The sequence below is a fragment of the Pongo pygmaeus genome, chromosome 23 (genome assembly GCF_028885625.2).
Source record: "Pongo pygmaeus isolate AG05252 chromosome 23, NHGRI_mPonPyg2-v2.0_pri, whole genome shotgun sequence".
In the NCBI taxonomy this organism is placed as follows: Eukaryota; Metazoa; Chordata; class Mammalia; order Primates; family Hominidae; genus Pongo; species Pongo pygmaeus.
This window is the reverse complement of record NC_085931.1, coordinates 45,095,563-45,123,370: the sequence shown is the minus strand read 5'-3', so window position 1 is coordinate 45,123,370 and position 27,808 is coordinate 45,095,563. Positions and strand designations below refer to the sequence as shown.

At 42.9% G+C, this 27,808-nt stretch overlaps 1 long non-coding RNA gene across 1 annotated transcript in view; it reads right to left on the bottom strand.

Moving 5' to 3' along the window:
• Nucleotides 1–9,242: 9,242 nt before the first annotated feature.
• LOC129023415 (uncharacterized) overlaps nucleotides 9,243–27,808 on the bottom strand; it is a 44,526-nt gene continuing 25,960 nt past the window's right edge. The window contains exons 4-6 of the long non-coding RNA XR_008496798.1: nucleotides 18,189–18,272; nucleotides 17,688–17,774; nucleotides 9,243–9,328 (exon numbers count right to left, since the gene is read on the bottom strand). This is a non-coding gene — a long non-coding RNA (uncharacterized LOC129023415). The remainder of the gene's footprint in view (nucleotides 9,329–17,687; nucleotides 17,775–18,188; nucleotides 18,273–27,808) is intronic.

Genomic DNA, 27,808 nt, shown 5'->3' with positions numbered 1-27,808 from the left:
GCAAAATAAATAGGAAATATCAGGGTAACATAATAGATAATTCTCTCCTTTTGCATTTTAAAAAATGTATTTCAGAGTTGAAAGTAAAACTATATCATTTTTCTGATGAAAATTTTAATAAACTTAGATGTAATATATGAAATAAAATAAAGGTGGGAAGGTAAAGGGACCTATATGATGATAAGTTTCCTACAGTCTGCTCGGAGTGATGAAACTTGATTATAAGTACATTGTGATAGGTTAAGTATGCACATTGTTATCCCTTTTTTGAACATTAACATTGCTATAAAAAGTGATATAGTCAAAATCTACACATAGAAATTAAAATAGAATATTTCGAAATGTTCAAATAACCCAAAAGAGGGCAGGAAAGGGGAAATAGGGGAATAAAAACAAAGGAAAAAAAATAAAAAATAAAATGACACATCTAAACCAAAACATATCAATTATTACATTCAATGTAAATGGTCTAAATACACTAAATAAAAGACAAGGATTTTCAGAATTTATAAAAACACATGACCCAAGAATATGCTGTACATAAGTAACTCACTTTTTATATAATGATATAGATAGGTTAAAAGTAAAAACAAAAAAACAAAAAAAAAAAAAACAAAAAACAAAAAACAAAACACTAAAAATGACATGTCGTGCAAACATTAATAAAAAGAAAACTGGCATGGCTATACTAAATGGACTTCAGAGCAAAGAAAATTATCAGGAGTAAACAGGGGCAAAACCTGACGTAAGGGTCAATTCAACACAAAAAATAATAATCCGAAATGTATATGCAAGACAAAAAGTTTCAAAATACATGAAGTACAACTGACAGAATTGGAGATAGAAATAGACAAATGTATAACAATTGTTTGATATTTTAAAACTTCTCTTTGATATGTTAAAACTTCTAGTGATAGAACTAATAGACAACAACTCAGCAAGAAAGTCAAACAACTGAACAATAACATTAACAACTGGATGTAATTGGTATTTATAGAGCATTCCACCCAACAACAGTAGAATATGCATTCTATCCAAGCACACATGGAATATTCACCAAGATAGACTACTTTCTAAACCATAAGACAAACCTTAACAAATGAAAAAGAATTGAAATCATATGGGTTATGTTCTTTGACTATAATGAAATTAAACAATAACAGAAAGTCTGGAAAATTCCAACACACCTGCATATTATCAGTACACTTCTAAATAATCAGTAGGTCAAAGAGAAAGTGTCAAGAAAAATAGTAAAATAATTTGAACTGAATAAAAATATACTATACCAAATCTGTGAGCGGCAGTTAAAGCATTGCTTAGAGGGAAAATTATAGTATTAAATGTTTACATTAGAAAAGAAGAAAAGACTCAGATGAATAATTTTCACCTTAAAACCTAAAAAAAAAGAAAAGCAAAATGAACCCAAGTCAAGCAAAAGAGAAAAAACAAAGAGCAGAAATCAATAAAATTGAAAAAAAAAATCAGCGAAACCAAAAACTCATTTTGAAAGATTAAGAAACTGATAAGCCTCTAGTGAGACTGATTTTAAGAAAACAAGCCACTGTAATCCCAGCACTTTGGGAGGCTGAGGCGGCTGGATCATGAGGTCAGGAGATGGAGACCATCCTGGCTAACATGGTGAAACCCCATCTCTACTAAAAATACAAAAAAAAAATTAGCCAGGCATGGTGGTGGGCGCCTGTAGTCCCAGCTATTCGGAAGACTGAGGCAGGAGAATGGGGTGAACCTGGGAGGCGGAGCTTGCAGTGAGCCGAGATTGCGCCACTGCACTCCAGCCTGGGCGACGGAGCGAGACTCCATCTCAAAAAAAAAAAAAAAAAAGAAAAAGAAAAAAAAGAAAACAAGCCACAAATTATCAATATCAGAAATAAAAAACAGAATATCATTGCAGACCCTACAGACATTGAAAGGATTAAAAGGGATTATTATGAACAACTCTACTAAACAACTCATATAAATTTGACTAATCGTCAAAAATGGACCAATTCCTTGGAAAACCACAAACTTCTATAACTCACTCAAGAGGAAATAACCTGAACAGGATTATAACTATTAAAGACATTGAATTCAGAGTTTAAAAAACTTTCCAAAAAAGAAATCTCTATGCCCAGATGGTTTCACTTGCAAATTCTCCCAAGCATTTAAGGAATAAATAATGCCAATTCTACACAATCTCTTACAGAAAATATAAGCAAAGGGAACACTTTTCTAACTCGTTTTATGAGACCAGGATTACCCTGATACTAGGAAGAGTTCAGGGCTGGCAGTAAAGAATTGACAGTCAGCAGTGTAGTTAATAGCAAGGTAATGTAAAATGCATGCAATTAGCTGGGATTGCCCAAGGAGCCCATGTCTAGTGAAAGTAACTGGAGGCTATGAGAGAACACTGGGAAACTACCAGGGGCTGCGGCTGGCAGCAGGAAGGAGGTAAATGAAAGAGACCCAGAAGTGATCACAGTTGAGGCCAAAATAAGCAACAGCTTCAAGAAGAAGCAAGAGGTCAGTACCATCAAATGAAGCAGCATGATTCAAGACAAGAAGAAACATATCTGCAATTGTTACCCAGTTAGGCCTGTAGGCTCCCAAGCCTGCCATTGGGCTCAAATCCTTGCTTCACTATCTAACTCAGTTAACCTTGTTATGCCTCAATTCCTTCCTCTATAAAATGGGACTGATAACATTCCCTAGTTCAAAGGTTGCTATGAAAGAGAAATTAACTAATGGGAGCAAAGGTACTTGGCATAGTTGTCAGGAACAGCAAAAGTGCTCAATGAATATTAGCTGCGAATGTTACCGTGTCCTTCCCAGCAACTTTTCTGGCAAGCGACAGACCTAACAAGTGAAGGCAAAATGAAGTCAGCAACCAACCCCTCACCTCATGTGTTTCCAATGAGACCAGCAGGGGCTGGTCTCATTGAAAACACATCACTCTTGCCCTTGCAGACTCTTCCAAATATAATAAAAAGGCAGTATGGTATTTAATATTTGTACAGGAATGGTAACCTACTTCTCCAAAAATAATGGTCCTAGCCCTTGATTCTGCCACCAATGAGCTGTGTGAACCTGGGCAACTCCATTGACTTTCCGAGCCTAGAGTCCTTCACGGATACTTACGCTTATCCTTCCCATCTCATATAGGAGCTGTGAGGGATTCATCAGCAACTAGTGCAGCCCCTTCCCCTCACTGGATATTCCTGAGAATCACGATGTGGTTGTGTCTGAAGTTGCCAGCCTGAGTCTGACCTGGGAGATTTTGAAGATCAGCAGGCCAGTTATGGATGACTGACGCAGTGACTGCTTTACTCCATGGAATTTCAAATTCCCCTGTAACATGCCTTCCAAGACGTCAAGAGGCCATTTAGCCTCTCTGCTTCCATGCTATTCAGCAAGACTAAAACCCAAAAACCCGCTCCACATTGAAACAACGCTCATCCTCCAAAAGTCCTCTTTTAAGAAATGGAAGAAGAAGAATCACCAACACCAGAGTCAGAAGACCTAGGTGCCAGGCCAAGTCTTAAAAACTAATGACTTGTGGGATCTTGGACAAGACATTATCTCTCCATGGAACTCTGTTTTCTCATCTGTAAAATAAGTGTATTGTCCTGCCTTATTACACGTTCAGTTCTGGCTATTGGATCCTTCATCCTAAAATGAAAGGAAGAGAGAAGTCTTCCTGAACTTTAATAAGAGGCTCTTGTTGGATGAACCATCTAAAAATGAAACAGCTACAATGTTAACCATCAGTTTTTCAGGGTTTCTGGGAGCCACGTAGGGAGCTAAATAAAAGCAAGGAAGTTTCCACTTAAAATACTTTGTTGATTTTTAACAAGGAATTTTCCTCTCCTTTTCTCTCTCTCTCTCTCTCTCTCTCTCTCTCTTTCTCTCTGGTTAGCTTTTAATGTTCATGGAAGCATAGGTTTTAAACGTACCATGGCACAAATGCAAGATGACAGTGATGCAAAATGGCACAAGAGGAACTTATTTTCATAACTGCCTCTCATTCAGGGGCACAGAAGGAATCAACACAGCATCATTGCCCAATTATTTCTCCTCCTGAAACTCATTAAGGCTTTCTCAATTCATAATCAATACATTAAAGTCTCTCTGTTTTATAAAACAGTTCATCAATATTTTATGGCTTTAATAATTTATGTTTTATTACAGAAGCAGATGGAACCCTACAGCACACTTAATCTCTAGAGACAACAGGGAAGAAAGAAAACTTGAGTTGCAGATTCCAGACTTAAATAACCAGCTTTGCTGGGTCCCTGCCTCCAATTTGAAGCTTTGTGGGGAAGACTGGTAGCTGGGGGATAGCCCACCTGACCATAAACTTCATGAAGGGAGGGACAAGTTCCAATTATTTTTTGACCCTCTACCTAGTGTCAAATACAGGCTAAGTACTCAACAGGCATTATGTCATTTAATCTCTCCAAGAGCCATACAAAAACAATATTATTGTCCCCACAGCACAGATGAAGAAACTGAGACTCAGAGTTAGCAAGTATCTTAGCCAAGTCTACACGGCCAGGAAATGGTAGAGCTGGGATTCAGGTTAGGTCATCTCCAGCATCCATGCAGTTAACATCTCTGCTGTAACTATGATCAACATCCCCTCTTTTGGAACTATGTATTTATTGAGCACCAACTTTTGTAAGCACTGGGAACGCACAGATGAACTACATGGGCAGGGAGCTCTGACCTCATGGAGCTAACATATGAGTGGGGTTAGACCATAAACAAGTAATGGTTTTTAAAAATTAAGAGAACTCAGAACTTCCACCAGACCTCATCCAATTCCCCCCTTGCAACAAGGCTCCTGCAGCCCATTTCACTACTCAAGCCATGGCATTCCTTGGCCATCTCAGCTGAGCTCATGTGGCCAAGAGCAAAGACCTAGACTGGAAAGAGGAGAGAAGACTTTCTACCAGACTAGGTTTCAAATAAGTATCCCATCAGGTACGTGTTTTGATGAATACTTTCTCCTGGGATTATGTTTTCCCAATGCACCCATGAGGGCTCTTGTGAGTGTTTATGTTTTCCCAGAGGCTGTTATTCCCAGGGGAGCTGTGGTTTGCCGCAGACCCAGGACAGCAGCTTCTTTCATAAATGCACAAAGAAACTTCAGTCTGGTGGGAGCATTTTGCTTCAGTTTCCAATGTGAAGGCGAATGTACAAAGGCTAATTTCCCTATAGTTTCATAGTCTGCTTATGAATCTGTCTCCCACATTAATTTCTTAAAACTGAGGCTTATGTTTCAGCCAGTGTTAGACCTCATTCCCTAACACAGTGCTTGACACAGAGTAGGTGCTCCATAAACGTTGCATGAATGAATCGTTGTTTGAGTTCAAAGCTGGGACTGCCCTTTACTTCGTGTGCAAACTTGGGCAAGTTACCCAACCTCTGTGCATCAGTTTCTTCATATGTAAATTGGAGCATAGATAGTACCTACCTCATAGAGCTCTCATGAAGAATAAATAAATTAATAGGTGGGAAACTCTGGGAAGAATGCATGACACATGGTGTATACAAAATAAATGATAGTTTCCTGATTTTTACAGGTACATAGTCAAAGGCTGTTTTCATGATGAACATAATTTTTCTATGCATATTTTCCCCATGGGTATTTGTTCCATTCAGGATATGTTTCTATAGGTATTTTTCATACTAAGTTTATTTTTTTTTTCTGGTAGACATTTTTCTCCGTGCATCTTTTTTTTCTTTTTTCTTTTCTTTTTTTTTTTTTGAGACAAAGTCTCGTTCTGTCGCCCACGCTGCAGTGCAGTGGCGTGATCTCGGCTCACTGCAACCTCCGCCTCCCAGGTTCACGCCATTCTCCTGCCTCAGCCTCCCGAGTAGCTGGGACTACAGGCACCCGCCACCATGCCCGGCTAATTTTTTTGTATTTTTAGTAGAAACAAGGATTCACCATGTTAGCCAGGATGGTCTCGATCTGACCTCACGATCTGCCCGCCTCGTGCATCTTTTCTGAGTCGTCATTTCTCCTAGTAAAATTTTTCCTGAAAGGCATTTTTCCTAGAAAGAATATTTCTCCAGTATGTCATCACCCTCCCTTGCTTTTTTGGCAATGATTTTTCCAATGGATACTTTTCCTATTAAATATTTTCACACTGAACATTTTCATAACGAAAATTCTCCCCAGAGAATATTTTTTTCTTGGGAGGGAGGATTTTTAATTAAAAAAATTTCCAATGTCTATACTTTCCAGTGTGTTTTTGCTGGAAAGTATATGTTTCCATAGGATATTTTTTCCAGAATGAAATTTGTCTTCAGTAGCTGTTTTTTTTTTCCCAAATAGACATTTGTCCTACAAGTTATATGTGTTTTCCCCAAGAAATACCATCCATGTTATTAGATCGAATTGTGTATCCTCCTCGAAATTTATGTTTTCACATTGGACTTCTAACTCCAATGTGACTGTATTTGGAAATAAGGTCTTTAGGAGGTAGTTAGGGTTAAATTAGGTTGTAAGAGTGAGGCTCTGATTTAATAGGACTGGTGTCCTTATAAGAAGAGAGAGAGAGACACCAGGAGTGCCTGCACAGAGAGGAAAGGCCATGTGAGGACACAGTGAGAAGGTGCCCATCTGCCAGGCATGGGAAAAGGCTTCAGGAGAAACCCACGCTGCCACACCTTGAACTTGGACTCCTAGCCTCCAGAGCTTGGACAAAATTAATTTCTGTTGCTTAAGCCTCCCAGTCTAGTATTGTGTTATGGCAGCCTGAGCCATCTAATACAGTTCCCTGATGTCATATTTTGCAGTCTGGAGCTGAATCAGCAATAACCTCTCTTTTTTAGGCTGCTTTCTGCTGGTCACCCAAAGGCATGCCCTGCTCACCCCACATGGAACACTAAGGGCTAACTCCACAGAAGCAGAAAGTCTATATTGACCTATGGCTCTTTTTTGTGCTGATGAAAGACTATGCTGTCCTTAATCCGATGTATTTTCCAGCTTGCAGCTCTCCATTACTCTAGCCCTGCAAAACCAGCTCAATAATAAGTGTCCTGTTTCCATTAATGCAACCCTGGGGTTGTGCCAAAAAGGATGGCAGAATCGCAGAGATCTCCAGAGTGCAGAGAGGTGGCTTGGGTCTCTTTGCCTGGGTAATCATATTAAGGGAAGGGGTCACATCCGAGGGTTCTCCTCTCCAGGTCCCTTTCAACCTGAGTATGGCTCCCGAGACACAGGTGCGTGTTTCGAGTTTAGATCCTGTCCACTAGAGGGCTTCCAATGGTGACGGTCACAGCCCCGGAGAAGAGGCACCGTACACTTTCAAACGGCAGACTCTGGATAAACTTATTGATTCTAGGTGAGCTTAGTGAGAAATGCCAGTCAAAACAGCCCAGAAAAGCCAGAGCCCAAGACTGGTTGGTAGAGACCACATTTGAAAGAGCTACTTGATCTTTAGCCTCCAGCATCACATTCTCCAGCTCCTGCCTCCACCCAAACCCACCTCCAACACATTGTCTGATGGATTCCATTCCTTCTACACAGCTAAACACTAAAGGTCCTTTTATTCTCTTCTTATCTCCATTAAATTTGTTCTCAACAACAAAAATAATCAAAAATTAATTCATACTGAAATTCAAACAACTGATGACAACAAATAATGTTACTCTCTTTCTCCCTCCCCCATTTCCTTTTTTTTCACACATTTGTTTGAAAGAATCTTATATTAAAGAAATAAATATCTACAGTGTGGAATTTCCAGGATTAGCTAATTGGGGGAGGGATGATTAGCAGGTGGCGAGACATCAGCCGTATGCCTCTCTCTCCCTATCCTGCACCTAGGAAATTAGAGGAGTAAACTTGTATTGCGTGGCATTGAAGTGGTAACCAGTACAGATTCTTCAGTACTGAAGAAGGCATGAAATACTCTTCCCAGTACCCAAGTCAGCACAAGGCATTTAATAGAGTGAAAACTCTGTGAAAATCAGATTCGCCATGTGTAGTAGAAGGAATAACACCGCCCTCCCATACACGACCAGAAGTCCACGTTCTGATTCCCAGAACCTGTAAATATGCTACCTTACATCACAGAGATGAGATGACCCTGGGTGATCCAGGTCGGCCCAACACAATCACAAGGGTCCTTGTAAGAGGAAGGCAGGAGGGTCAGAGTCAGAATTGCAAGGCCATGCTACTGGTTTTGAGGCTGGATTAGGAGCCAAGAAATTCAGGTGGCTTCCAGAAGCTGGAAAGGGCAAGGGACTGGATTCTCCTCCAGAGTGTCCAGAAGGAATACAGTCCCGCTAATACCTTGAGTTTAGCTCAGCAAAGCCCATTTCAGACTTCTGACCCCCGGAATTGAAAGAGAATCCATTTGTATTATTTAAGCCACTAAATTCGTGGCAACTTGTTACAGCAGCAATAGGAAATTAACATGCCATGGTCCAAGCCACTGTCATGTGGATGCAGAATTTTTCAATCAGCCCAGAGCTGACCCTTAGATATCCCAGTACAGCGAAGAGTTGATCTTTCAAGATCCAGCTCAGATGCCACCAGCATCATCAGCCTTCTCTGCTTCAACAGGAGGAAGTTATCTCCCCCTCCTCCTGGCCAAAGAAAAGAGGACCAACATGCATGGAGCATAAAAACACACCATAGCAGCCTCTTCAGAAATGCTCATTCCATCCCACCACTGCCTGAAGGATATCGCTGTCTGTATTGCACAGGTGTGGAAATAAGCTCAGAGAGGTTACGCAGGTCCAGAAGGCACAGTTAGGGAATGATGCCATTGGAAGTCCACTCATTCTCTCCTGTTCCTCACCTCCGGCTCTCTCCGGAGCACCCTAGCCACCTGTGGCATCTGTCACTTCCACCTCAGCTCTAAGGACAGTCATGCATCACTTAACAATGGGGATACACTCTGAGAAATGCGTCATTAGGAGATTTCATCATTGTACAAGCATCATAGATTACACTTCCACAAACCCTAAATGGTCTGGCCTACTACACATCGAAGCTATATGGTGTAGCCTATTGCTCCTAGGCTACAAACCTGCAGAGCATGTGACTGCTCTGAATGCTGTAGGCAGTTGTAAGATGATGGTAAGTATTTGTGTATCTAGATATATCTAAACAGAGAAAGGGGATAGTAAAAACACACTATCATGATCTTATGGGATCAAGATACACAGCCTGTCATTGACGAAATATTATTATGCTGTGCATAACTGTATTTGTGTCTACTTCTTGCCTTGAAATGGTAGGTCCTTGAGGGTTCATGCTTGCTTCAACTTGACTCTCCCCAACCCTGGCATCTAGTAGATGCTCACCAGATATCTGCGAAAAGAAAGGGGGTGATAAGCAGAAGGAGCGGGGAAGAAGGAAAGGATAGATGGAGACAGACAGGAAGGAAGGAGAGAGGGAGGGAGGGAGGGGGAAAGGGAAAAGGGAAGAAAGGACAGAATCAAAAGAAGCTTTGGGCATACCCCTTCTTGTCCGTTGTGGCATTTCTCTGGCCTGGCACCGTCACTTAGTGCTTAGTACTCACCAATTCTGGTGGGTATGGCCAGTGCTCACCAGTATCCACGTGCTCTTCAGGGACACACAGCTAGACTATATTTTCCTGTTGTGGCCATGACACTGAGTTCTGCCAGCAGCATGTGAGCAGAAATGATACGTGCCACTTCTCTCTCTCTTTTTTTTTTTTTTTTGTGACACGGAGTGTTGCTCTCATCTCCCAGGCTAGAGTGCAATGGTGTGATCTCGGCTCACTGCAACCTCTGCCTTCCAGGTTCAAGCGATTCTCCTGCCTCAGCCTCCTGAGTAGCTGGGATTACAGGCGCCTGCCGCCACACCTGGCTAATTTTTTTGTATTTTTAGTAGAGACAGGGTTTCACTATGTTGGCCAGGCTGGTCTTGAACTCCTGACCTCAGGCGATCCGCCCACCCCGGCCTCCCAAAGTGCTGGGATTACAGGCATGAGCAACCATGCCTGGCCGATACATGCCACTTCTAAGTCTGACCCATACAAACCCCTCATGATCCTTACACTTTTTCTCCAGCTAAACTGAGATGTCTCTGAGGACTTGCAGATGGGAGGAGCCAGGACATATAGTAGAAGGAGCCTGGGTTCCTGAGGGACTCTGTGGAACAGAGCCCCTGCCTAGCCACGCTGGTCTGTGATGAGAGCAAGAAATAACACTTTATTGCAGGAAGCCACCAAAATCTGGAGGGGGTTCACCACAGCAATTTACTGGCCCTCTCTAAGCCTCAGTTTTAGGATTAGTAAATGAAGGTGATCACGTGATACCTAGGATGCCTTGTCAGTAAAAATTCTGCAGGTCTCTGACTTTCTCCAGAATTTAATCCCAGGTCTTAGGCAACAAAGAAAAACCAAGCGCATTCATCCACCAAGCAGGCTCTTAGTGTTATATGTGTTACTCTCTGAACAGATCCATTTCTTTTAATAATAGAACAGCAGATCCATCCTTAACTGGCTCATTTTCGAAACAGGGTTTCGATTGACTGGGCCTCAGAGCACTTGAGTTCCATAACATAAAATCAGTCAGCAATTGACTGAATTTAACTAATTTCCACTTGGGAGATGGCTCCTGATTTAAAAGCCCTTTCTTATCATTTTCCCCATCACCCAGCTTCTTGCCAGCTGTATACCTACATGAATATTCTACATCTTCCAACAGAGCGGGCTCACCAGGGTACCATCCACCCGGAAGGAACAAACACACACGTCTTGATTTCCTCTGTATGGGAAGTTTGGGGCATACCCAGAGGGAACGGCAACTCTTTCCCCAGGCTAAACCTTTTCATCCACAGTAATGAAATCTTTCTGAGTTCCCAGGATATTGACTACAAGGGAGACCCACCAGAGCAGGAAAGAGAATAAAGGTGGGTTCTGTTTGTTTGATGATGATTGATCTTCCTAATGATCTCCGTTTCCCTGCTTGCTGTCTACAGTTTACTCTCAACACATCAGCCAGGGTGCTGCTGTTAAAACACAAGTCAGAACATGTTGCACCTCTGCTCATAGAAGTCCAAAGAATTATCTTACTCCAAGTAAAACTAAAGTCCTGGCCAGGCGCAGTGGCTCACGTCTGTAATCCCAGCACTGTGGAAGGCCGAGGCGGGCGGATCATGAGGCCAGGAGTTCAAGACCAGCCTGACCAATATGGTGAAACCCCATCTCTAGTAGAAATACAAAAACTAGCCAGGCGTGGTGGCGCGTGCCTGTAGTCCCAACTACTCTGGAGACTGAGGGAGGAGAATTGCTTGAACCCAGGAGGCAAAGGTTGCAGTGAGCCAAGACCGCACCACCGCACTCCAGCCTGGGCGACAGAACGAGATTCCGTCTAAAAAACAAACAAACAAACAAACAAAAAAACCTAAAGTCCTTGCAAAGGCACCCAAAGCCATACATTTTCTTGTCCGACCATATTTCCTTCTCATCTCTCACTGCTCCCTCCATCCCTGCCACAGTTACCTCCTAGCTAGGGCGAATCTGACTCCCAACTCAGGGCCTTTGCATTTGTTCTTTCTTCTTCCTGGAATGCTTTTCTCAAGATTATCTTCACATCCTCCCACACTTCCTTCAACCCTTTGTTCTAGTAGCAAGGTCTTCCCTAAAATCCGTATTTATCATTGCACACTCTCCATCAATGACATTGCCGTTTCCCCTTCCCTGATTTTATTTTTCTCTGTTGTCTTGGTCACCTTATTATTTATGCTCCAGCAGACCTATAACCAGTTCTATTGCATTGTCTGCCCACTCCCTCCTGAATGTAAGCCCCCTGAGTAAGTGCTACTGTTCTTTGCTGCCACTCTCCCGGCACCTAGCAGATGGGCTGACACACGGTGAGTGCTTGATAAATATTTGTTGAATTGAATTGAAATTTTGTCCTGCCCTTGTATTTAGCAAATGATATTCTAGGCTCCTTGTAATTAACATACTATATTATGTGCCTTGGACAGGTGTTAATTTTTGTTATTTTTATTGGGTTGGTGCAAAAGTAATTGTGGTTTTGCCATCGATTTTATTGGCAAAATCTACTATTACTTTTGCACCAACCTAATATGGTAATTCTTCTGTAATTCCAGTTGTATCACTGTCACTCAAGGGTAGAAAATGGAATGGCTCTTTGAAAAGCCAGCTTGGGGAGCAAGACGAGTGTGGTGGGAGTTCCTGAATCACTGGGACCCCTTTCACTTAGCACTGGAGATACTTGGATCATAGCAGAGGTTTCTAACCTAAGATGCATGGACCCTCAAGCTTCAGAGGACCTGGAAGCACCCAGCCAGGACTTTAGTTTTACCTGGAGTAAGATAATTATTTGGACCACCTGAAATCATAGGAAAAAAGATCTCTGTGTGTGTGTGTGTGCGTGTGTGTGTGTGTTAAACATAGATGTATGCTCACTCATTCTTCTCACAATATCTACTAGTGCCAACTCCTTCCTGGGCTCTTGAGCTACAAAAGAAACCCTGTGTAGCTTACATTCTAATGAGAAAAGAAACACTGAACGAATATATATTCCTGTAAATAATAAAACCAAGAGGCTAAAGAATGTCCAGGCTGGCAGGCAGCTTTTTCAGGTAACATGAAACGGAAGCTCTCTTTGAGAAGATGGAATAGGAACAGAGATTCGAATTAAGTAAGGGAATAAACAGTGCAACTAGGAGGCAGAAGGAAGAGCAAATGCAAAGACCCTGAGATGAGAACATTTTGGCAGGTGCAGGAAATAGGAAGAAGTCCAGCGGGGCTGGAGCACAGACAGCCACGGAGAGAACCGCAGGAGAGGAGGGCAGAGAGATTAAGCAGAAGGCAGGTAGCTCCTTGCAGAGCAATGTGTGGACTTTGCATTTGGATTTAATTGCCAGGATGATAGAAGTCCTGCGGAGGGGTTGTGAGTAAAGGTGTAACTTGATCTGCCTTGTGCTTTAAAGGGCTCTCTCAAACTGCTGTGTGCGGAACAGACTGCAGGGGGCAACGTGGAGCAGGCAGATAACTGGGAGCAAGGCGGTGATCCACGGGAGACGGCTAGCCTGGACCAAGCAGTTGGCAATGGATAAGGTGAGACATAGGGCTGCTTGCTAATTGAATGTAGATGTATGGGCATTTAGCTGGAGAAATTCTTCATCGGACACCTGTTTCTCCTGACTGTCTGGCATGCATTCCTGCTTGTTCTGGTGAAAGCATCTCTGCTTCACTTTTAGAACTATGCTGCCGCAATGGACGCAGTATGCATTGAACTGTTCTTCAGAGTTCCCAAACTTCCCCTGGTTGAGGAGTCAGCCCTGGACCTCAGCTAGGTCAGTGAGGCTCTCTTCCCTGGAAAACTGTCTCTTCAGTAGAGCGACATAGGTCTTAAAATGGAAACGTTCACCCTGACAGTTGTCCCCTGAAGGGGCTGCCCATGAGTTCTGCTAGCCAGACCCTGAGGCTGCTTTGATCCTTTCCTTTTCACAAAGAGTCAGTCCATAGCCCCAGGTCAACCCTGTGGCCATTGATGTATCAGAAGCACTGTTTTAAGGTCCATGTGATGTAGGAAAATGCTATCAGACTGGGATTCAGGAAACCTGGGTCCTAGACTTGGTTCTGACACTGACTAGCCACAAGATTTTGACAAATATCTTCTCTTCTAATCCTCCACTTTTTTTTTTTTTTTTTTTTTTTTTAGGTGGAGTCTCACTCTGTCACCCAGGCTGGAGTGCAGTGGTGCAATCTCAGCTCACTGCAACCTCAGCCACCCAGGTTCAAGCGATTCTTCCACCTCAGCCTCCCAAGTAGCTGAGATTACAGGAGCCCACCACCATGCCTGGCTTTTTTTTTTTTTTTTTTTTTTTTTTTGTATTTTTGTAGAGACAGGGTTTCACCATGTTGGCCAGGCTAGTCTCGAACTCCTGACCTCAGGTGATCTGCCCACATCAGCCTCCCAAAGTGCTGGGATTACAGGCGTGAGCCACCGTGCCCAGCCAATCCTCTACTTTTAATTTCCTCACCCCTTGCAAAAAAACAGAGGAGTCAGAGATCTGACCTACTGTATGCTCCTATGCCATATCCATGCACATGGCATAGAACATTATAACCTGTAAAATATCCATCTCTCCCACCGGCCTGGAGATGGACATTCACAGAGGAATAGTTGCTGAGTCTCTTTCATGTGACAGGCACAATGCAATGTTCCAGGATGATTACCTGTGTCTACTCCAGCTCAGTACCAATGCTCAATAAATGTTTTCAAACAAATGATTTGATTTCAGAGTTCCTTTAGAAACTAATTAACACGTTGAATGCATACTATAAGGTGATTCCAAATTGTTGTTATGAGAATTATCTCTTTAGAGATTCCTCTCCAGTTCCTACAGTCTATGAATCTATGAGTCGCTTATATGAAAGGTTAGCAATAATGGATTTTGTCTTCTGAAAATCACAGCTGCTCACTGGATGCTTCTCTTGAAGTGACACCATCAGCAGGTTATTTTGACCCACTCATTAATCCTTAAAAGACAAGGATTAGTAGATAATTCACCTGTCTAGAAAAACAGGTGCTAACTTCCACTTTATGGCTAGGCTGGGGGGTGGGGGGTGGAAATAAAAGCAACCGTTTCCATAGCAACAAAAATGCACAATTTAAAGAACATAGTGTCTTGCTTAAATCTATTTATAAAGAATGTGTAGGAAATACAATTAAAGAAACTAACAGCAGATGAAGTACTTGGGCTCTGGCTTAATTGTCCGTCTTCCATCATTTAGTACTTAAGAAAAATGGGTTGCTAAAAGATGGAGGGGTCAGCAGCACAAGAGGTGGCACAAAGAGGAGGATGTGACTTTCCTGCATCTCTCAGAGAGCCAAGCCCCTTCACAGCCCCTACATTCCCAACCCCAAAGTAGCAGCTCCCAATGCCCCAGCCTAGCCCTGTTCAGACAGTTTTCAAGGCCAGCATGAGGTGTGGGCTAGTAGGTCACCACCTTAGAGACCTGATTTAATTGTCCCCTGTGGCTCACTAGACTGCAAAAACCTTTACTGTTGACCTGAAATTTTCACCAGGAGATTCCTAAAGGTGCATTTATAAGCCCTGCTTCATTTCCAGAATTCATCATGTTACCTGGATGCTTTACCAGGACTCTAAACTGAAATCCAAAGTCAGCTCCTCTTCCTGAACAGCTGACTTCTGTCCCTTTACCCCTTCCGGCATTCAGGACCGATACCTCTCACATTCTTCAATCTTGCCCACTTTTTCTTCTCAATTGTCTCTGCAGCCTCTCAACTGTCACAACCCAGGACTACACAAAATGCAGTAGAGATGGTCTCATTCAGGTCTTCCGAGGGAATTTTTTTTTTTTTTTTTTTTGAGATGGAGTCTCGGTCTTGTTGCTCAGGCTGGAGTGCAATCAATGGTGCGATCTCGCCTCACTGCAACCTCTACCTCCCGAGTTCAAGTGATTCTCCTGCCTCAGCCTCCGGACTAGCTGGGATTATAGGCATGCGCCACCTTGCCCACCAAATTTTTTGTATTTCTAGTAGAGACGGGGTTTCACAATGTTGGCCAGGCTGGTCTCAAACTCCTGACCTCAGGTGATCCACCTGCCTTGGCCTCCCAAAGTGCTGGGATTACAGGTGTGAGCCACCATGCCTGGCCCTGAGGGACATTTTTTGGCTCCCTTCCTGGGCCTCATTGCTCTCCCACCAGACACTCTTGTCCTGGGCTCCAGACTCTGCGGGATTCCCAAGGGTCTAAGGCCAGTCTGCTAAGCAAAACCTTGACCCTGTGTACCCTTGAACTCCTCGAGGGTAAGATGCTGAATTAGCCACGTGCTGGTGTTGTACCTTGGACAGTTCCATATGATGAGCTCAGCTTTCAACCATTCTGCAGGAGCTGTGGTTCTGCAGCTCCCTGACCAGGGACAGCTTCATCCTGCACAGGACCATGCATGCGGGGTGCGCTCAATTGTCAGTGGTAACTGCTGAACTCCTTCCATCATTCTCACATGCTCCATAGCAACCACAAACACTTGTCTAACCTGGAAAGAGGAAAAGGCCACCCCGGAATAGTCATGCTTCTCTCTCACTGAAGTGAACCAGATATGGCCACATGCAATCAGATGGACTCCTAAACAGAACAAAATGTTACTCTCCTTGTCTCATGGGTTGACATACCCAACACTAAAAAATAAAGAAAAAAATTATAAATACAGCAGTCTCCCCTTATCCATCCGTGGTTTTGATTTTTGAGGTTTTTAGTTACCCTCAGTCAACTTCAATCTGAAAATATTAAATGGGAAATTCCAGAAATATACAATTTTTTTCTTTTTTGTTGTTTTTGTTTTTTTCGAGACGGAGTCTTGCTCTGTCGCTCAGGCTGGAGTGCAGTGGTGCGATCTCAGCACCTGCCACCAAGCCCGACTACTTTTTTTTTTTTTTTTTTAGTAGAGATGGGGTTTTGCCATGTTGGTCAGGCTGGTCTCGAACTCCTGACCTCATGATCCATTCACCTCGGCCTCCCAAAGTGCTGGGATTACAGGTGTGAGCCACTGTGCCTGGCCAAAATATACAATTTGTACGTTTTAAATTGTACATTGCTCTGAGTAGCATGAAGAAATCGCCACTCAGTCCTGACCTGATGTGGATCCTCCCTTTGTCCAGCGTATCCACGCTGCAGGTGTTACCGGCCCCAGAGTCACTTAGTAGTCATCTCAGTGATCAATTCAACTCTTGAGGTTTTATAGTGCTTATGTTCAAGTAATCCTATTTTACTTAATTTTTGCTTCACTACTAATAATTATTAGTTATTTCTGTTAATGTCTTACTGTGCCTAGTTTATATATAAAACTTTGTCAAAAGTGTGAATATACAGGAAAAACATAGGACAGTATGTATAGGGCTCAGTATTATCAGCAGTTTCAGGCATCTGCTGAGGGTCTTAAAATGCATCTGCCACAGATAAGGGAGAATACTCTAAAAACACAAGAGAAAAACAGTGCCTTGTCCTTTTCTCCAGCACCCTCTTTCCAGAAAGAATCTAATCAGAAGAGTCTTGAATCTTTCTTTCTGCAATGGCTAAGGCTCTGCGATCACAGGTGCTCCTTCTCCTGCCCCAGGCCCATCTGTCTTCCTTTCCTTCCTCAAACAAGCCAGGTACATTCCTTTGGGACACGCCACTCCCTCTATCTGAATCTCCCTGACCTAAATCATTACTTGTTTGGTTCTTTTTTTTTTTTTTTTTTTTAGAGGGAATTTCGCTCTGTCACCCAGGCTGCAGTGCAGTGGCATGATCTTGGCTCACTGCAACCTCAGCCTCCCAGGTTCAGACAATTTTCCTGCTTCACCCTCCCGAGTAGCTGGGATTACAGGTACCCACCACCAAGCTCAGCTAATTTTTTTTTTTTTCGTAGAGACGGGTTTCACCATATTGACCAGGCTGGTCTTGAACTCCTGACCTCAGGTGATCCTCCTGCCTCAGCTTCCCAAAGTGCTGGGATTACAGGCATGAGCCACTGTGCCTAGCCACTTGTTTGGTTCTTACCAACCAGTCCCCAGCTCAGAGAAGTCTTCCTGGACCCTGCTGAAAGTAGCCTCTCCCACCAGCCAAGTCTTCGATTTGTTCTATTTCCTCCAAGACATCTATCACTGTCTGCAATTATTTTGTTCACTTAGGGTTCTACTTACTTATTTCTACTTACTTATTTCCACCACCAGCATATAAATTCGTTGAAACAGACACGCTGTCTGTATTGTTCCCCTCTGTATCCCCAGGCTCCAAACAATGCCTGGCATAGAGTAGAAATTCAATAAATATGCATTGCATGAATGACTGCTTGCAGGAATTAATGAATTGTGCTGGTAATACAGCCTCATGGTTAGAACTACAGGCTTCAAAACCTGACATCTTTGAGTATGAATTCTGGATTGAACATTTAGTAGTTACCTGAACACAGGCAAGTCAGTGAACTGCTCAAAGTCTCATTTTCTTCCTTTGTAAAACAGGGTCAAATATAGCATTTATCTTGTAAGGTGGTTATGAGAATTCAATGAGAACAACACTGGCCAAGCATTAAGCACAGTGGCTGGCACATAACCTCAGCAAATGGGCATTACAATTATCCTCCTATTTTCCCCTATTCTGTAATACTCTTCCTACTATTGCCAATTAATGGAAACTACAATTCTTTTTTCTATCTTACCTATAGAAAGTCTTCCTGAGGAGACTCTGGTCTAATTGATTATTTCTCTATTGCCATATTGAAGTTCCATCTGCTTGCAAATTACTGTAGAATAAGAATAGAATGACAATTTAATGAACATCTACTATGCTCAGGCATTTGATTTATACTGCATTATCTCTTTCACCCACATGGAACTCTGCCAGGGGGAGGAGCAGACAGTGGCAATTGTGCCGTGATATCTGTTTGAAATGCTTGTTCTTCAGTGCTGTAAAGAAATAGCACTTGAACATAAATCTCGGCAAGGCTATTTTTATACTTTCTGCAGAAAGGGTACACTCACCAGCAGTTTTGCCATGAGAGTACGCTGAACAAAGGAGACAGGGTCATTTATAACCTGACGCTTCCACCTTACTGCTGTGTCTGGTTTCTACTGGCTGGAATGGGACCTCACATTCTGTATTTGCCTTGATTGGCTAGCAACTTAGAACTTTTTAAAAGAGGCAAAGGCAGAGGAGAACAAAGGAAGGAGGAAGTAACTTGTGGAATGCTGAGAAAAGTAAAAACACCTTCAGATAAGGAAGAGGAACAGGCTATGACTTAATGCTTGCTTGGACTAGTATAAGCATGCCAAGGCAAATATTTAGGCTAAAGTGTGGGAGCTAAGAACATAAAGTACATTGATTTCTTTATTATGGCTAGCAGATATTTAAGAATATTAGCACAGATCTTTGAATAAATTTTGCTTTTAAGGGAAGTTACTATTTATTCCTAATTAGACTGGGAGGAAAGTCTTTGAAGAGGAACCTCTACTTCACTTTTCACATATCCATTCTACCTTCTTTTTTAGTGATAGAGTCATAATTGCTTGGGGAATGAGGAGCAAAGAGAACATTTCTTGGCCTCCCTGGCAGTCAGTTGTGGTCATGAGACTAAGCTGTGGCCAATTAGATAAAAGCAGAAGGAAACTGGTTCAGCAGGAAAACAGGCCTATATTTGTCTTTTCCCCCATCCCACCCACAGTTCCTGCAACCTAGAATGTGGAGGTGGGGGTAGGGGTGGTCCTTAAAGGTAGCTTGAATCTTGAGGTGAACATGAGGATGGATGAACATGACGATGGTGGGGCAGAAAAATAAAAGAAACTTGCACACTAGCCCTAGAATCCCTACCTACACACTATATTTCTGGGAGAAATAAAAACCACATTTCTATTTCATTCAAGTCAGTGGTATCTGAGCTTTTCTATGATAAGTAGCAAACCCTAATCCTAACCTTTACTATAGGCATCATAAGCCCATGGTATTAAGGAAGACTTGGAACTCAGGAAGAGTGAATAATTTGTCTGAGATTACACAGCTAAAAAGCCACTAACCTGGTATTTGAATGTTGATGAACTTCATTCTAATATACAAGTTTTTTCCATTAATCCTGCAAGTTAGGTCTCAATTCAGGGCAGAAAGGATCTCAGAGGGGTTTACCTCCAACCCTCAGGCAATAGGGAATCCTTTCTCCGGCATCCCTGAAGACCACCCCAGCCTCAGGCTTAATGGCCTCTGGGGACATCAAACCCATGACTCACTGTTCAATCCTTTATTATTTATTTATTTATTTATTTATTTATTTTTGAGATGAAGTGTCTCTGTGTTGCCCAGGCTGGAGTGCAGTGGCACGACTTCAGCTCACTGCAACCTCTGCCTCCCAGGTTCAAGCAATTCTCCTGCCTCAGCCTCCTGAATAGCTGGGACTACAGGCACGTGCCACCACACCCGGCTAATTTTTGGATTTTTAGTAGAGACTGGGTTTCACCATATTGGTCAGGCTGCTCTCGAACTCCTGACCTCAGGCAATCCACCCACCTCGGCCTCCAAAAGTGCTGGGATTACAGGCGTGAGCCACCGCGCCCGGCCCTCAATCCTTCATTTTTCAGAAAGCTCTTCTTTGATGTAACAGCTGAAATCTACTTTTTTTGTAATGTCCACGCCGTAACTGTGAACTTTCAAACCAGTAAGACCCTTGTGGTGTCCACTTGGCTCTTCAAACCTTTCAGGACAGCCTTCAGGTGTCTCTTGGTCTTCCGTATGCCAACTACAATGAACGCTCATTCATTCATAACACAGATGTGCTGGCTGACCTCATGGAGTTTGTAGTCTAACAGGGCTGCCTAAAAGGTCATGGTCTCTTTTGGTCCCATTTAAGTGTGTCGATTTCTTTTGGAAGAACAGTTCTTATTAGTAGTGCTTCCAATTATGGGGACATAGACTCATAAACTTAGATTCTTTGTGTCCACCTATCTTAGCCCCTTTATATTTTCTTTTCTTTTATTCTCATCATACTCCCCCTGGAGAACTCAATCGTGCCTGGAATTTCAGTGGTAACCTGAATGCCAACCAATCCCAGGCCTTTATCTCTAAACTCTCTCTTAGGCTCCAGACTCAAATGTAAAGGTCTAATTGTCAACTCCATCTTGATATACCGCAAACCCCTCAAATGCAGTAAGTCCAAAGCTGAATCCATCATCTCTCTCCCTGCCTCCCTTCTGCCTCCAATGCAGCCTCTCCTCCTGCACTCTCTGCTCTGGTTAATGTTACTGTGATCTATGCCATTTTCCAACCTCGCATGATCCCTTCCTCTACTTTACACTCCACTTTCTTCCCTGCCAATCTCTTATAAATTCCTCACATCCCTCCCCACCTCTCCACCTCCACGGCCACTGTTGAGTCCTGCATCATCATTTATCCAAACAATTCCAATAACCCCCCTGGCTAACCTTCCTGTTCCTGATGAAAACCCTGTATGTTTCAATCTAACCTACACACTATCAGCATTGACCTCTTTAAATCAAACACTGGCTATAGCACCTATTACTTAAAAGCCTTCCATGCAACATGCCTGCTTATCAACTGCGAATGCTGTGGCCATAAAATGACCTCACCAATCAGGTTCCAATTTATGTTTCCAGCTTCATCTCTTCCCACTTCCCTGATCCAATTTTTGTTTGTTTGTTTGTTTTTGAGACGGAGTCTCGTGATCTTGGCTCACTGCAACCTCTGCCTCGTGGGTTCAAGTGATTCTCCTGCCTCAGCATCCAGAGTAGCTGGGATTACAGGCACCTCCCATGCCCGGCTAATTTTTGTGTTTTTAGTAGAGACAGGGGTTTCACCATGTTGGCCAGGCTGGTCTTGAACTCGTGACCTCAGGTGACCTACCTGCCTCGGCCTCCCAAAGTGCTGGGATTACAGGCATGAGCCACCGCGCCTGGCCCCCGATCCAAATTCTATACACTGAACCCCAGCTACAGGAAACAGCTCCCTGCTTTCCAACATGCCACATGCTTTTCTGACTCTGTGTCTTCCCTCTTCCTCTTCCTGCTGGTCCCTCTTTGGTAAAATGAAGTCTTCCCCAGTCACCAGGCTGAGCTTTGTTACTGCCTGTGTATTCCCTAGCTGATTGCACAACCTCTTCTAAAATCTTGCCACATGATCATCGAATGCTTGTTATGTGACAGTCTTTGTGACTATAAGGTCATGAGGGGGCAGTGATTACTTCTTACACACGTCTACATGCTCATGATTTACACACATCCTGCACACAATAATGGAGAAATCAGAGATGATTAACCATTAATGAGCCCTAACTTGGCGTCAGGCCCTACCTTGGTCACATCACACACCGTTCACCAGAAGACCATAAGGGGTTCTGGAGGTCAGAAAGTGAAGCATAATAATAGACTTACTGCATAATATTTATTGAACACTTACTGTATACCTGCTGTCAAAATTTAAAAGTGCACTGAGTAAAGTTCAACAGCAAGGCAGTAGCTAGAAATGGAAAACCAAATATCATATATTCTCACTGATATGTGGGAGCTAAGCTATGAGGACACAAAGGCAGAAAAATGATACACTGGACTTTGGGGACTTGAGGGAAAGAGTGGGAGGGGAGTGAGGGATAAAAGACAATAAATATGGGGCAGTGTATATTGCTCGGATGATGGGTGCACCAGGTTCTCACAAATCTCCACTAAAGAACTTACCCACGTAACAAATACCACCTGTACCCCAATAAATTGTGGAAAAATAAATTTAAAATAATAATAATAAAATATATAAAATGTGGATGGGGAAACACCTGGCTTTTCAGAAGCATCTGCACTGTTATTGGCATGCAACATGGCTTCTATGGTCGATATTAACTGTGTGATATTTTCCAAGTAATTCATTTGCAGTGCCTGTTCTAGAAAACTGGAACAAAACAGAAAAGAAGAAATTCAACTAGGTATATCGATATTTCGAAAAAAAAAAAAAAAAAAAAAAAAAAACCAGAAAGGCAGGCTTTAGTCAAGGCTATTGCAATTGGGAAGAGAGGCCAGAACTCAATCTGAAGTCAACTGCACCGAACCAAAGGGTAGAAGAGGTTGTTTTGTTTTGTTTTGTTTTGTTTTAGGTTCTGGGGTTCATGTGCAGGATATACCAGTTTGTTACATATGTCAACATGTGCCATAGTGGTTTGCTGCACCTATCAACCCATCACCTAGGTATTAAGCCCTGCATGCATTAGCTATTTTTCCTAATGCTCTCTCTCCCCCTACCCTACCCCCCAACAGGCCCCAGTGTGTATTTTTCCCCTCCCTGTGTCCATATGTTCTCATTGTTCAACCCCGACTTACAAGTGAGAACATGCAGTGTTTGTTTTCTGTTGCTGCATTAGTTTGCTGAGGATAATGGTTTCCAGCTCCAACCATGTCCCTGCAAAGGGCATGATCTCGTTCCTTTTTATGGCTGCATAGTATTCCATGGTATATATGTACCACATTTTCTTTATCCGGTCTATTGTTGATGGGCATCTGGGTTGATTCCATGTCTTTACTATTGTGAATAGTGCTGCAATGAACATACGCATGCATGTATTTTGTAATAGAACGATTTATATTCCTTTGGGTATATACCCAGTAATGGAATTGTTGGGTCAGATGGTATTTCTGGTTCAAGATCTTTGAGGAATCACCATACCATCTTCCACAATGGTTGAACTAATTTACATTCCCACCAACAGTGTAAAAGTGTTCCTATTTCTCTGCAACCATCTGTTGTTTCTTGACTTTTTAATAATGGCCATTCTAACTGGCATGAGATGGTATCTTATTGTGGTTTTGATTTGCATTTCTCTAATGATCATTAATGTTGAGCTTTTTTTTTTTCATGTTTGTTGGCTGCATGAATGTCTTCTTTTGAAGGTGGGGGAGTTTTTAAGAGCCAGGGTGAGTCGGACCATAGGTGACTTGTGCTTGCTAATTGGCCTTACCCAAAGGAAAATAAGCTTTCTTGCATCTTCTTGACAGGAAGAAATTTTACAACACAGAGCAAGGTGCCCACTGAAAGTTAGGCTCCTCCCCTCCCATAGGTAGAGGGATTCTCTTCCATGATGATTACATTTCAAAAGGATGGTTACCAGGTCCTAGAGGAAGACATTCTTGGGTTGTCCACTGGCAAGAGGATTTGTTTTATTTGAAATTCAATTGTTATTAATATAATTGAGCCACATAACACAAATTCATTAACAATATGAGAATTTTTTTTTTTTTTTTTGAGATGGTGTCTTGCTCTGTCACCCAGGCTGGAGTGCAGCGGTGCGATCTAAAAGATTTATGGTCGGGCACAGTGGCTCACACCTGTAATCCCAGCACTTTGGGAGGCCAAGGTGGGTGGATCACCTGAGGTCAGAGGTTCAAGACCAGCCTGGCCAACATGATGAAACCCTGTCTCTACTAAAAATACAAAAAAATTAGCCGGGCGTGGTGGTGGGTACCTGCGATCTCAGCTACCTGGGAAGCTGAGGCAGGAGAATTTCTTGAACCCGGGAGGCAGAGGTTGTGATGAGCCAAGATCATACCACTGCACTCCAGCGTGGGCAACAAGAGTGAAACCTCATCTCAAAAATAAAAATAAAAAGATTTACATCTCAAAGGGGCAGAGAAAGAATTCACAATTATGATTTTCTAAAGAAAATGCTCTAAAAAGGGAAGAGAAGGACCCCAAGTAAGAAAGAAGTCTGTCTAAAGTCAAGTCAAGCCTAGAGGAAAGTTAAGGCCATCTCGGTCACTAGCATTGTGCTGAGCACTTTGCATAAACCATCTTATTTAATAATCCTCACAACGGCCCTCTGTAGAAGAATATCAACTTCATTTCACAGCAAGAAGATGGCAGAGCTGCATGCCATAGCTGACAGCTAATCCATTTCTCCAGCCTCAGTGTGTGATCAGTCTGGCAGATGAAAAGAACTAAGCAAGTCAGTTTGTTGAATGAATAAACGATCTTTGCTTTACACTTCTCTGGTATTTAGTTGACCAAATGATCGTACTGTATGGAAAAGGATGGTAGATCCCATGAGATTCTATGAGATCTCAGTTAGCAACCTGTGGGTCTCTTCCCAAGTACTACAGACCAAGGGCAAGTACATTGCACCTGGGTAAAACAAGCGAGACATAGAAGAATAAGTAATAAAAGTGGGAACAAAATGCTGAAGGAAACTGACAAAGGCATGAGGCACTACAGAAGGTTTCGTTTTAGGCAGCCACCTTGCTATTGAGCAACTATTGGCAAGTGGCCAATAACATTAGCCATTGCTGTGTGCAAGCCAGTGTAACACGGTGGTTAGGAGTATGAACCCTGAAGTCAGACTACCTGGTTATTACAAGAGTTAATGGATTAGTTTGTTAGGGTTGCCATAACATAGTGCCATAAACCGAGTTACTTCTTTTTTTTTTTTTTGAGACAGAGTCTCACTCTGTTTCCCAGGCTGGAGTGCAGTGGTGCAGTCTTGGCTCACTGCAACCTCCGCCTCCCAGGTTCAAGAGATTCTCCTGCCTCAGCCTCCCTAGCAGCAGGAATTATAGGTGCATGCCACCACATCAGGCTAATTTTTGTATCTTTTAGTAGAGACAGGGTTTTACCATGTTGGCCAAGCTGGTCTCGACCTCCTGACCTCAAGTGATCTACCCACCTTGGCCTCCCAAGGTGCTAGGATTACAGGTGTGAGCCACCACACGTGGCCTAGACTGAGTAACTTACAAAACAGAAATTTATCTCCTTACAATTCTGGAGGGTAGAAGTCTTAGATCAAGGTGTCAGCAAAACTGGTTTCTTCTAAGGCCTTTATCCTTGGCTTAAGGATAGCCATCTTCTCCCTGCGTTCCCATATAGCCATCCTTCTGTGTGTGTCTGTGTCCTAATCATCTCTTGTTTCTTTTCTTTGAGACAGAATCTCACTCTGTCACCCAGGCCAGGATGCAGTGGCAATCTTGGCTCACTGCATCCTCAAACTCCTAGGCTCAAGCAATCTTCCCACCTCAGCCTCCTGAGTAGCTGGGACTAGAGGTGCATACAGCCACATCTGGCTAACTATTTAAAAATGTTTTTCATAGACACAGGCATCTTTCTGTGTTGCCCTGGCTGGTCTCAAATTCCTGACCTCAAGGGATCCTCCTGCCTCAGCCTCCTGCAGTGCTGGGATTACAGGCATGAGCCACTATGCCCAGACCTAATCTTTTCTTCTTATAAGGATACTAGCCATAGATTAGAGCCTGCCCTAATGACCTCATTTTAACTTAATCACCTCTTTAAAGGCCCTATCTAGTTCCAAATATAGTTACGTTCTAAGATACTGAGGGTTCAGGCTTCAATATATGATTTTTTTTTTAGGGAGATCCAATTCAGTCTGTAGCATTTAATGAAGTTAATAGATGTAATATATGTAAAATACTTTAATTGATTCCTGCCACACAGTTTGTTCTGTAAGTGTTGTTATTTTAATCATTATCTGTAATTTTAATAAATTTTATTTCCATGTCTTTCCCTGGCACATAGTGTTCAATAAATATGAGTTTTGTTGTTAATTTATTCGAGAAATATGTATTGATCACCTATTGTGTGTTAGCCACTGTTCTAGGTGAAGGGACGGAGCTATGAATGAGATGCATAAGGGGCCTGTCTTCAGGAAGTGTCATTATTGTCATTATTATCATTATTATAGTTATTATATCTTAGGCATTTCATTATCTGCCAATCACAAAACTTTACTTTTAAAGCAAAGTTGTGAGTTTAGCAAGTGTGCATATATGTTAGCTGAAAGTGATTTGTTTTTCTCAAATGTCCATAAACCATCTCTTTGCCGTGTTGGAACTCCGTGGAATTAAAGTTAAGTTCGGTGTGTTATAGTGTTCAGATTCCACTTTATTATAAATGGGGAGGTGGCCGGGTGCAGTGGCTCACGCCTGTAACCCCAGCACTTTGGGAGGCTGAGGCAGGTGGATTACCTGAGGTCAGGAGTTCAAGACCAGCCTGGCCAGCATGGAGAAACCCCATCTCTACTAAAAAGACAAAATTAGCTGGGCGTGGTGGTGCATGCCTGTAATTCCAGCTACTCAGAAGGCTGAGGCAGGAGAACTGCTTGAACCTGGGAGGTGGAGGTTGCAGTGAGCCGAGATCGCACCACTGCACTCCAGCCTGGGCAACAAGAGGGAAACTCCATCTGAAACCTGTGTCTACTAAAAATACAAAAAATTAGCTGGGTGTGGTAGTGTGTGCCTGTAGTCCCAGCGACTCAGGAGGCTGAGGCAGGAGAATTGCGTGAACCCAGGAGGCGGAGGTTGCAGTGAGCCGAGATGGCACTATCTCACTCCCTCCCCGGTGACAGTGCGAGACTCTGTCTCAAAAAACAAACAACAACAACAAAAAAAAAATAATAAAAAAATGGGGCAAAACATGCCGATGTTTGTTCTTACACTCCTCGACGTCTTGATCTCTTCTCTAGGATCACTGACTTTGGCTCTGAGACCATCTGACATTCCTTCTAGCATCCTGGGATGCAATCTTTGAGGACTCAGGTTGTCACCTCATATAGAGCAACTGTCTTCCCCCTTCCTCGCCAATGCCACCTGTGATCTCACCTGTACGGGGCTGCACTTCTACCTCCACGCTGCTTATTCACCTTTGTCCGTTCATATCTTGAATTAAGCAGAACCCCTTTCATTTAAAAGCTAAAGAAACCCAGTTTCAAAGCCCAACTAGAAAACAAAAGGATTTTATGGACTAATGTAAATAAAAGCCTAAGGTACTCCAGGAGAACTGTCCAACATCTGTCTCCATCTTTTGGGTCTGTTTTCTTCTCTACTGGCTTCAGTCTCACATGGGCTTGCCTTTGATGGTTACAAGATGGTCCCCAGCAAGCCGTCTTCATTCTATGAGCTTGAACCTCCAGCAGAAAGAGGACTTCTTTTTCCCAATGTTCCAGCAGAACTACAGGGCTTATTCTCATCAGCTAAGTCCGCATCATAAATCTGATCTCAGACTATTCACTTGATTCTGATGGGTCAGATCTGAGCATGAGCTGAAGTCACCTGTAGAGCCTCATGACTGAAGTGATCTCTAGGATCACTGACTTTGGCTCTGAGACCATCTGACATTCCTTCTAGCATCCTGGGATGCAATCTTTGAGGACTCAGGTTGTCACCTCATATAGAGCAACTATGATGGCGTTTCTCCATGTTGGCCAGGTTGGTCTCGAACTCCCGACCTCAGGTGATCCACCCCACCCCTCAGCCTCCCAAAGTGCTGGGATTACAGGCATGAGCCACCGCGCCCGGC